Below are 10,394 nucleotides of genomic sequence, written 5' to 3' on the forward strand. Positions count from 1 at the left end.
GTCAACAGAGAACCCAGAAGCATGACCTCCATGACATAGTCAGCTGACCTTTGACAGAGGAGCGAAGACAATACAATAAAACAAAACAGTCTTTTCAACAAATGGTGCTGGAACAACTGGACGTCCACATGCAGAAAAAAAAAAGAATGTAGACACAGATCTTCCACTTTGAAGAAACATGAACTCAAATGGATCATAGATTCAGATGCAAAATGATACATCTCCTAGACAATAACATAGTAAAAAAAAAAAAAAACCTAGATAACTTTTGAAAATACAACATCAAAGGCAGGATTCAGGAAACAAAAATTGATAAACTAGACTCCATTAAAATTAAAAAATGTCTGCTCTGTGGAAGACAATGTCAAGAGAATAAGAAGGCAAGCCACAGCCTAGGGGAAAATATTTGCAAAAGACACATCTGATAAAGGGCTGTTACCTAAAATATACAAAGAACTCAAAAAACTCAATAAGAAAACAACCTGATTAAAAAAATGGGCAAAGTCCTCAACAGACACCTCATCAAAGAAGATATACAGACGGCAAACAAGCACATGAAAAGATGCTCCACATCTTATGTCATCAGGGAGATACAATGGAAAACAACGAGATACCAGGGCACCCCTATTAGAATGGCCCCAATCCAAAACGCTGACACCACCAAATGCCGGCAGGATGTGGAGCAATAGGAACTCTCAGTCATTGTTGGTGGGAATGCGACACGGTGCAGGACTCCGGAGGACAGTTTGGTGGTTTCCTACAAAACTGAACATACTCTTAGCAAACAATCCAGCAATCACACTTCGTGTTATTTACCCAATGGAGCTGGAAATGTATGTCTACACGAAAACCTGCACACGGGTGTTTATAGCAGCTTTATCTGTAATTGCCCAAACTTGGAAGCAACAAAGATGTCCTCCAGGAGGTGAAAGGATGAAACGGTGGCACATCCAGACAATGGAATATCATTCGTCACTAAAAAGAAATGAGCTATTAAGCCAGCAGTTCTCAACCTGTGGGTCGCGACCTCTTTGGTGGTCGAACGACCCTTTCACAGGGGTCGCCTAAGACCATCCTGCATATCAGATATTTACATGATGATTCATAACAGTAGCAACATGACAGTTATGAAGTAGCAACGAAAATAATTTTATGGTTGGGTCACAACATGAGGAGCTGTATTTAAAGGGCCAGAAGGTTGAGAACCACTGCTTTAGAGGATGTTTGTACGGAGCTAGACTGCAGCGGGGAGGGCAGGAAAGTTGTTTTCTGTCATTGTCAGTTGACTCGTGCCACTCCCCTGCCTCCCACCGCCTTTCTTAGTCGAGAAAGTTCAGATTCGCATTCGAAGAGCTCTCAGAGCTGGCTGAGTCAGCCTCTCGGACATGAGGGAGGCCACACCTCGTCAGCCAGGGGCCGTTGTCGTGACGGAGTGAATGAATGAATGAATGAATGAACAACGAAAGAAGAATCTGATAGCACCTGCTGCTCATATGAAAGCCAATGCCGGCATCTGATGAGCCCAACCAAGTCAAAAGGCAGATGGGGTGCCAGGGTTACACGGTCAGGTCGCTTCTCCCCAGACTCCTCCTCCTGCACCCGCTCCAATTCTTTAACCCATTCTAATTTTGTAAATAAATTACAAGATTGAAAGATACATCAAACACAAGTTATATCCCAACACAACCTTGGATGGCTCTCACCCAGGCGCTCCCCGGCGTGGCTGGATGGCATCTCATCTAGACGACTCTCCCCCGCCCCCCCCACCCCGCCCAAAGTCTGCACCAAGGACAACACCTCAGACTCCAGAACCTTCCAGCAAAGACTGAAATCAAGGTCTTTAACAGAAAAGCCTGAAACAAACAAAACAAACGCAACGAAAAACCAGGTCCTGGGTGGACCGGACTGAGGAGGCTTTGTCCAAGCCACTCAGAGCTGCCCTGGTGCGCTCTCGTGTGGCATCACCAACGGTGCGGTCAGATCCCGGACCTCTACGTCCCTGGAGAGAAAAAGGTGCAAAAGAATCCTTTGGTGCTTGGAGAGTGATTTCAAAGCAGCCTTTGAGGTCACCCATGGAGATGCTTCAGACAGAAATTACAAGCAAGAAACAAAATGTTCTCCTTTGATTTCATCAAAGTGGGCAGAGCCCTGAGGTGTGACTTCCACTGGAATCAAAGCTTGGCCGAAGCGCCAGTCCACACCTCTCATCATGTTCGTCTGGGGCACAAGGAGGTAGGCAACGATGCAGGCTGGGGCCTGCTTGCCCCCCTCACCACCTCCCCTCCCTCACCACCCCCGCCCCCTGAGAGGTGTTCCCGAATGGTGATACCAGCTGAGGCCAGAGGAGGCTGTCGGGTTACCTGCTGGACATAGACGCTCACCTTGCTGTCTGAGGGCCTGGAAAAGGGAATCCTTTAACCTGCCTTTCCTTGGCCAGTGCTTCACCATGGTTTAGAGATTTGGGGTCTTTATTTTGTAATCCTCCCTCAGGGATATGTTTTATTGATGTTTTAGAGAAAGAAGAGGGAAAGATAGAGACAGAGAAACATTGATGTGAGAAAGAAACATCACTGGGTTGCTCCCATCCACACCCCGACCAGGGATGGAACCTGCAACCTAGGGTGTGCCCTGAGAGGGCATGGAACCTGCAATCCTTCTGTACATGGGATGACAGTCCAACCAACTGAGTCCCACTGGCCAGGGCAGAGACGTGGGGTCTTTAGATGACATTCATCTCCATCAAGGTGAAGGCATCTGGCAAAGCGGATACATCCACGGGTCAGCCCCCAGAACCGCGGTTCCCACAACACTGTCCTCTCTGGAGAGAGCAGCGAGGAGGCCTGGCTATGGGTGGATGATAAGAATAATAGTAAACAGCGACTGTTGTTGCTGGTGAAGCCTGTATTCAGTCGGATTGATTTGCTGGCTCCCTGAACCAGCCACAGCATGGTGTCTGAGTCAAAACCCAGACGACCCAGCAGGCAAGGAAAAAACAAAAAGCAGACGAAGGCTCTCGAAAGAGCCACAGGATTCCATCCCAGTACGGAGGGAAACTTCTGCCGCCTTCTTCTTCCAGCCTTCTCTCTGTCCCTCACACTTCCGTTCTTGGAGATGTCCCTCCTCTCCTCCCCCCCTCCCAGGGCACACTGATGGCTTTCCTTCTGCCTTTAAAAAAATTGTTTTTAATTCTTATTGATTTCAGAGAGGAAGGGAGAAGGAGAGAGACAGAAACATCAATCATGAGAATCACTGATCAGCTGCTTCCTGCAAGCCCCCTACTGGGGATTGAGACCTGACTGGGAATCGAACCATGACCTCCTTGTTCATAGGTTGATGCTCAACCACTGAGCCACGCTGCCTGGGCTCCTACCTTTTTGTGCAACAGTCGTTCTCAAACCTTTTCATGGGAAATGCTACCATTTGCTCCCCCTTTTTCCTTCTCCCTCTACTAAAAGCTGGCATTCTGGGTGGGGTGACTCCGGGGGTGGGTTGGGAAAAAGAGTCTGGGGTTATTGGTGCATTTACTATGTGGTCCTGGAAACGTTGCGGAAACTTGTAGGTAACTTACTGTTCGTTGAGCACGGTGTAAAATTCCTGAATTTCACCGGGGTCTACATTGGGGTTTCCTGGAGGCTCCTGGAGGCTCCCAGTGCACACTAAATTTCTGGAGATGGAGATGGCCCCTCTCCAAAGGTGATTAATCCTCACACCATCTTATCAAGGAGCATCTCCCGGAACAGTGTCCACTAAGCCACACTGGCTGTGCTATTCTCTCTTTTTTTTTATTTCAGAGAGGATGGGAGAGGGAGAGAGAGATAGAAACATTGGTGATAAAAGAGGGTCATCGATCAGCTGCCTCCTGCACGCCCCCTACTGGGGATTGAGCCTGCAACCCGGGCATGTGGCCTTGACTAGATTCAAACCCGGGACCCTCCAGTCCACAGGTGACGCCCTATCCACTGAGCCACACCAGCCGAGGCCATGCTATTCTCAATAGAGAGGTTTTGTTCCCCAGGCAAAGGGGGTGCATAAAGCTGAGCCATGGCCAGTTCAGTGATGGTGTAAAAACAAGAGAGAAACTTGAAACTCATGATGTCACCAGGCAGTCTTCTGGGTGGCGGACCCCCTGGGAATGCCTGCAGCAAGGCAAGTGGGGGGACGGGAAGGGGGGGCATGGTGAGAGTCTCGGGGACAAGGATTCAGGCCCAACAGCACACATTGCTCACACGGTGGCATGAATGGTATCATTCTGCAGCCACACGCTACAACCCTGAATTTCAGCTTCTCCAGGCCTCGGCTGATAACTAGAAACAGAAAAATCGGCAAACGAACCATTTAAAAAAATGGTTATGGCTTTTCCAAAGCCCTACGCTCCCCTTCTCCACCAGCCCCCACCCACCCCCTCCACATCACGGCTTCTTAAATGGACTAGAGACCAGCAAGACCCGGGAGAGGGTGGGCCTGAGCCACCTGGGGAAAGGAGTCCCAGGCCCAGCCAGCCCCTGGCGCCCGCCATCGGGGCTGCTATTGTGAAGGGCTGCCTTGAGATCTGGGACCCCAGGCATTTTGTTATTTTTACTGTTTGCTTTTGGAACGTCTTAAAACAGACCTCAAAGAAGAGAAACACTCCTGTCTGAAACGCATTCCTGTCAGACTCCAAGGGGTGACTCACCCAGGCTGTGCTGGCAGCGATGCTCCCTGCTGAGTTAATACGATTAGACTCATAAGTTCTATTTTTGAAATGCAGGCTTTGTACCCTGAATATTCTCCCAGGACGAAAATGACTGGGAGGGGGAGAGCACACTGCTGTTTACACACTCGGCATCACCTAAACGCGTGCTGTTTGCCCACTTACGCTCACCTTTCATCGTCTCTTTTTCCATCCGATTAAAGAGATTGGGCAAATGTTCTTTACACTGCAAGTTGCATAATGTTCTTGCCCATGCAGAAGATAACAGTCTGAAAACTTCACCAAATGCTCACTGACCGATGACCCGAGAAGCAAAACATGGCACGCACACCCAATGGGCTATTGCTCAGCATTAAAAAGAAGAGAAATTCTGACACAGGATCCCACCTGTGTGAACCTTCAAGGCATTGTGCCGAGCGAAAGGGGCCGGTCACAAGGGCAGTACTGTGTGACTTCACTCATGTGGCATCCCTGGCGCAGTCAGATTCATAGAGACGGAACGTAGAGGGTTGGAGACCAGGGGTTCGTGTTTGGGAAGATGAAAAAGTTCTTAATCTATTCAATCATACACTTAAAAATGGTTGAAATTGTAAATTTTCTGTTATGTGCATTTTCACACACACACACACACACACACACACACACACACACACACACACCTGCTTCCCTGGGAGCAGACACCTGAGTACCCCAGCCTTCCCCAGGCGTTTTCGATCTTACCCCCTCGCTCCTCCAGAAACCCTCCCTTGGGGTGCCCCTTCTTCAAAGCCAACACGTGGCCAGACCTACACCCGACACATCCAGGCCCGCCCGCTCCAACCAGGGAGGTGGTTTCCCGACAGCCTTCGGGGGGCGGTCTTGGCAGGGGCAGGGGCAGGCGCGGCTTCCTTCCTGGGAGGAAAGCGGTAGAAATCGGATGGCTGCAGAGATTTGTCTTAAGGCACCGCAGTCATTACAGAAGCTCACACGCAAAGCCTTTGTTCTTGTGTAATCAACAGCCAGCCACGGAGGGTTCAAAGGCACATGGCCCTGCGTTCGGCCATAAAGTTCACCCAAACTGTGGGCGGCTCGGCCCCATCCCCCACCGCCGGGAAAGGTCGCGTCTGTCGGGTAATTGTTGACAACTCCTGTAAAGCAGGGCTGCACACAGTAAAAGACTTCACGTGGGGTCATTAGGAGCAACGAACTGTGCTGACCACAAACCTCAACAGAAGGATTCTGTTATTTGAGGTTTAAGTAAAAAAATAAGGATCTTTCTTCTTGCCAAGACCAGAAAGGTCTTTCGAAAACTTCATTTCGGAAGGAGTTCCTGGCACGACTGCAGACGCAATAATCACCCATGTCACATGTGTTCTCAAGCCTTCCTCCTCGGGCACCCCACCCGGTTCAGAATTACATGGTGCTTGGGCTGCCCAGCAGTCGATGATCAGTAGCCGAGTGGATGGAAAAGCTGTGGGACATTTACACCAGGGAATACTGTGCAGCAGTAAAAAAAAAAAAAAAAGAAGGCTCTCTTACCCTTTGAGACAGCGTGGAGGGACCTGGAGAGGATCACGCTAAGTGAAGTAAATCCGTCGGAGAACGACAAGTATCACATGACTGCATTCATATGTGGAATCTAAGTTACAAAATAAACTGTCCCGACTCCCTCGGTGGGTAAGTTTCCTCAACTTCGACCCGCCATCATGCTTCTTCCTGATGAACCCGCTACAGGGTTATACATTTTTTTCTTTAAATTGACTGAAAACATTTTTTTTAAATGATAATAACTTAAAGATTGACTTGAGTCTCTGGTTCTCAGGAACACTGTGTGGGCCCCATGGATCCAAATGCTAATTGTGCTTTTCTAACCTAAAGCAACATAGGTATCTTCTAAAAGGAAAGGTATCAGGGAGCTGAAGGCCTGGGGTGGGGGGAGCAGCAGGGGTGGGCTGGAGGGGCTCAATAGGGGAGAAAGGGGGACATTTGTAACGCTTCAACAATAAAGGATTTTTTTTAAAGAATTACATGGCAAAGGCGCATACAGCCGGGGAGCGACCAGTCAGAACATCCCCCAAAGAGTCCTTATGCAATAGAATCATTTTAACTAAATTCGTCCTGAACGTCTTCGTCCTTGTCCTGAAACAGCCTCCTCTCTCTTTACGATGCGCCTGGACGGAGTTTGGACACGCGAGGGCTGCAGGGAACTGGATCAAACAGAGCCTGAATTGTCAGATGAACTTTACAAGCAAAAAGCCCGCCGCGTGGTTTGCATACGCAGGCCGCTCCCCATGTCTTACCTGGGCTAAAGCGGAGTGAGGTGAACACCCCGCGGTGGTTTCCCCCTCAGCTTCACGCTGCCAGACGCTCCAGGGGACGTGCCCTCGGGGCATAGGAGAAAGATGGATAAGACCTCCATCTCCACCCGCTGCCGGGACACTCAGGGGAAGCCCTCCCTCTGGCCAGGGCTGGGAAGCCCCCTTAGCAGTGCAAGCACAGAGCCCGGCGGGGGGGCGGGGGTTGGCTAGCTTTGCTGACTGCCACTGAGGCGCAAGGCCACCGTGCACCAGCCCTGCCAGCCAGATCTGGGCAGGCAGCCAAGGTCTCGGGCATGGTTTCCTCAGCTCCACGCTGTTGCCCTCCCCTCGACTCTTTCCTGGCAGAGCAAAGGATGCCATGGCTCCTGGGCCCCTCCGATGGCTCAGGGGGGAACACTGCCAACAAAGCACACATCCGTGGTCCCCGAAGGCCCGCGCGGTCAGAGTCCCTGCACAGAAATAAAACAAAAAACCAACGCAGACCCCAGAGAACTCTAGAAAAGACCTCCTCGGTGAGGGCGGAGGGATGTCTGGCCACATCCCTGACCGCTGATAATGACACGTGCTGTGAGGAAAGGGACAGAGTGATTTTTGATGGGTGGTCAGGCGGTAATGCTAAGCTAAGACCCCGGTGATGGAAAGGAGCCAGGAGAGCAAAAACACAAGAGGGAAGCTTTGTATGTGGGTGACAGGTCAGTGCAAAAGCTCTCAGGCAGGGGTCTAGGGTATTTAAGGAGCAACCCAGCTCGTGCGTGTGTGTGTGTGTGTGTGCACATGTGTGTGCATGTGTGTGCATGTGTGGGGGGGTGGGGGACTAGAGTGGAGGAAGGTGGGACGTGCAGGCAGCTGAGTTACAGACGTGGTCAGGTCCCCAATGAAGAGCATCAGGGGAGGCGTGAAGATGGCCCCCAAGTGACCTCCGAGGGAGCCCTCTCTTCTCACCTGGAGCCCTGAGCCACCAGGAAGCCAGTGGAGGAACCATCTGACTCAACAGCCAGTGAGGCAGGGCTCCTGTCGCCTTACACACAGCTGACAAAGGTGCGTTCCTTCCCTGGTGCCCCCTCCGCCCACCTCACCATGTAAGACATAACCCAACACCACTGACAGTTCCCTGCGTTCTCAGCAAAGGAGGCAGAGCCAGGCCCCGGCCACCCTTCCCACCCACTCTGGTTTTCTCTGCGGTTTCCACTGGGGGTCCTTCTCCCCGAGGGGTGATTAAACCCCAGGGGACGTTGCTGTCTGGCTGGCTTTCTGGTGGAGACCTGATGCCCCGTGGATGGCGACGTGGTCCCTTCCTCCACGTGGGAAGCCAGCAGGGTAGCCTCTTGTTCGCATCAGCACATCGCCGCCTTCTCTCTGTGTCAGCGCTCCCTCTGTCCACCGCTGGTAACACTTGTGAAGGCCTTTGGGGCCCACCTGGGTGCTCTAGGATCGCATCTCCTCTCTAGAGCCTTCCTCACATTCACAAAGTCCCCTTTGTCGTGGAAGGCAGCATGTTTGCAGACCCCCAGGGTTAGGACATCTCTGGGGAGAGGAGCCTTCTTCAGCCTCCCACGCACCTCAGGCCAGGCCGCTCTATGGGCCAGCAGCCAGCCCGAGGGCGGGCCCCAGAGGTGGCGGACAGATGGCCAAATCATGGGACACAACCTACTTGACCATGTGGCCTTAGGAGGAGCTCCCAGGGAAGCTGGGGTGTTGCAGATGTGGGGCCATGCTCGCAAGGCCTGCCCAGAAGGTGTTCCCAGAGATGTTTGTATTTTTAAAGATGCCTTTGGATGAAGGGAATAAGGGTCAAATGACAAGGGCAGGATTAGTGATGAGCCCCTTGCCTGAGCCAGCGGTCACCCCTCTATTGGAGGAAACAAACAAACAAGCAGTGTTCAGGCCGACAGGGACATGAAACCCTCTGGACCCAACACCCAAGACCAGCTCTCAATCTCCCCGCTCCTCCCGCCAGGTTGTGCAATACATCGCTGACGGGAAGTGAGGTCACTTCTCTGTCACTTCAGCCAAAGCGCAGCTGGGTGCGATTTACAGAGTGCGAGTGGCAGTGGGCTTTGCTCATTTTCTCCCCCAGCCCATGCGATCCCCCCTGAAGGCATGCTTTTAAAGAACTGGACCCCAAACTGTCACAGGGAGCTCGAATCCTAACAAACACATCATTAAACCTCTACGACTTCCTCCCGGCACGCTCTGTCCAGATGCAGAGGACGGCGAAGGCTTTGTTGCCAGACCACCCTCATCAGGGCTCCCGCCCACCCCCCACTTTAGGAAATTGCCTGCAGGCAAATAAAAAGGGTCGTAAAGATCTAAGTTGCTGCTTCTCCCTTTTTTTCCCCCCTCCAATTAAATGAATCTAAATGGGCAATCGCTGGTTCCAGAAAAACCGCCCAAGACATTTCCCTTTCTCTCTATTTTCCAAGTCCGCCTCCATTCTCGAGGCTCTGAGAGTCCCACTGAGGGCTCCGCGCGAAGCCCCCTTCCTCGGAGGAACAGGCGCCTTCCGAGAAAGCTCCCGGCCGGCCCGGCTGCCCACCTGCCTGCGGTGACAGAGCCCACGGCTCAGAGACGCCACCCCCAGACTCTGCTGTGTCAGTCAGGGCTCAGTGTGGAGGCTGGATTCTGCCCCCTGGGACACACGTTGAGTCCTCACCCGTACCTGTGAAATGTGACCTTATTTGGAAATGGGGTCTTTGTGGAGGGCATCGAGATGAGATCAGACTGTCTGGCCGTGTGGCTCAGTGGTTGAGCGTTGACCTATGAACCAAGAGGTCACAGTTCAATTGTTGGTCAGGGCACATGCTGAGGTTTCAAGCTCCATCCCCAGTGTGAGGCGTGCAGGAGGCAGCCGGTCCATGATTCTCTCTCATCATTGATGTTTCTGTCTCTCTTTACCTCTCCCTTCCTCTCTGAAATCAATAAAAATATTTTTTTTAAAAAAAGGGGAAATCAGGCAGAATCAGAGTGGACCCCACCCCAAAGACCGGTGTCATGAGAAGAGGAAGTGTGGACACAGACACGCAGAGGGAGGCCACAGGGAGGCGGGAACAGCGCCCCAGGTGGCCGTGACTGTAAGCACGACGGACTGTTGTCATCACCCAGAAACTCGGCAAAGGCAAGGCGGGGGCTTCCTCTGAGCCCCCAGGAAAGAAGCAGCCCTGTGCCGCCTCGGCCTCCGGCTCTGGCCCCAGGCGTCTGCTGTGGAGCCTCCTGGGCTGGGCTGCTCTGTGCAGCAGCCTTAGCCACAAACACGCCGAGTGCGGCCAAAATGCGCCTTGCGGTCAGATGGACGCAAAAACTGCTGTCTGGCCCTGTTCCTGATGTATCTTTCCTGCTTCTCACGTTTCCTAAACCCGACTTCGGCTGCCGATCTGAGGAAGAGCCGCCAATGCCCTCTTGGGGTTTGG

At 52.1% G+C, this 10,394-nt stretch overlaps 1 long non-coding RNA gene across 1 annotated transcript in view; it reads right to left on the bottom strand.

Annotated features, from left to right (window-relative positions):
* Window positions 1–2,822: 2,822 nt before the first annotated feature.
* Window positions 2,823–10,394, bottom strand: part of LOC107184727 — a 60,960-nt gene continuing 53,388 nt past the window's right edge. The window contains exon 3 of the long non-coding RNA XR_001515622.1: window positions 2,823–2,840. This is a non-coding gene — a long non-coding RNA (uncharacterized LOC107184727). The remainder of the gene's footprint in view (window positions 2,841–10,394) is intronic.

Source organism: Myotis davidii, unplaced genomic scaffold (genome assembly GCF_000327345.1).
Source record: "Myotis davidii unplaced genomic scaffold, ASM32734v1 scaffold227, whole genome shotgun sequence".
In the NCBI taxonomy this organism is placed as follows: Eukaryota; Metazoa; Chordata; class Mammalia; order Chiroptera; family Vespertilionidae; genus Myotis; species Myotis davidii.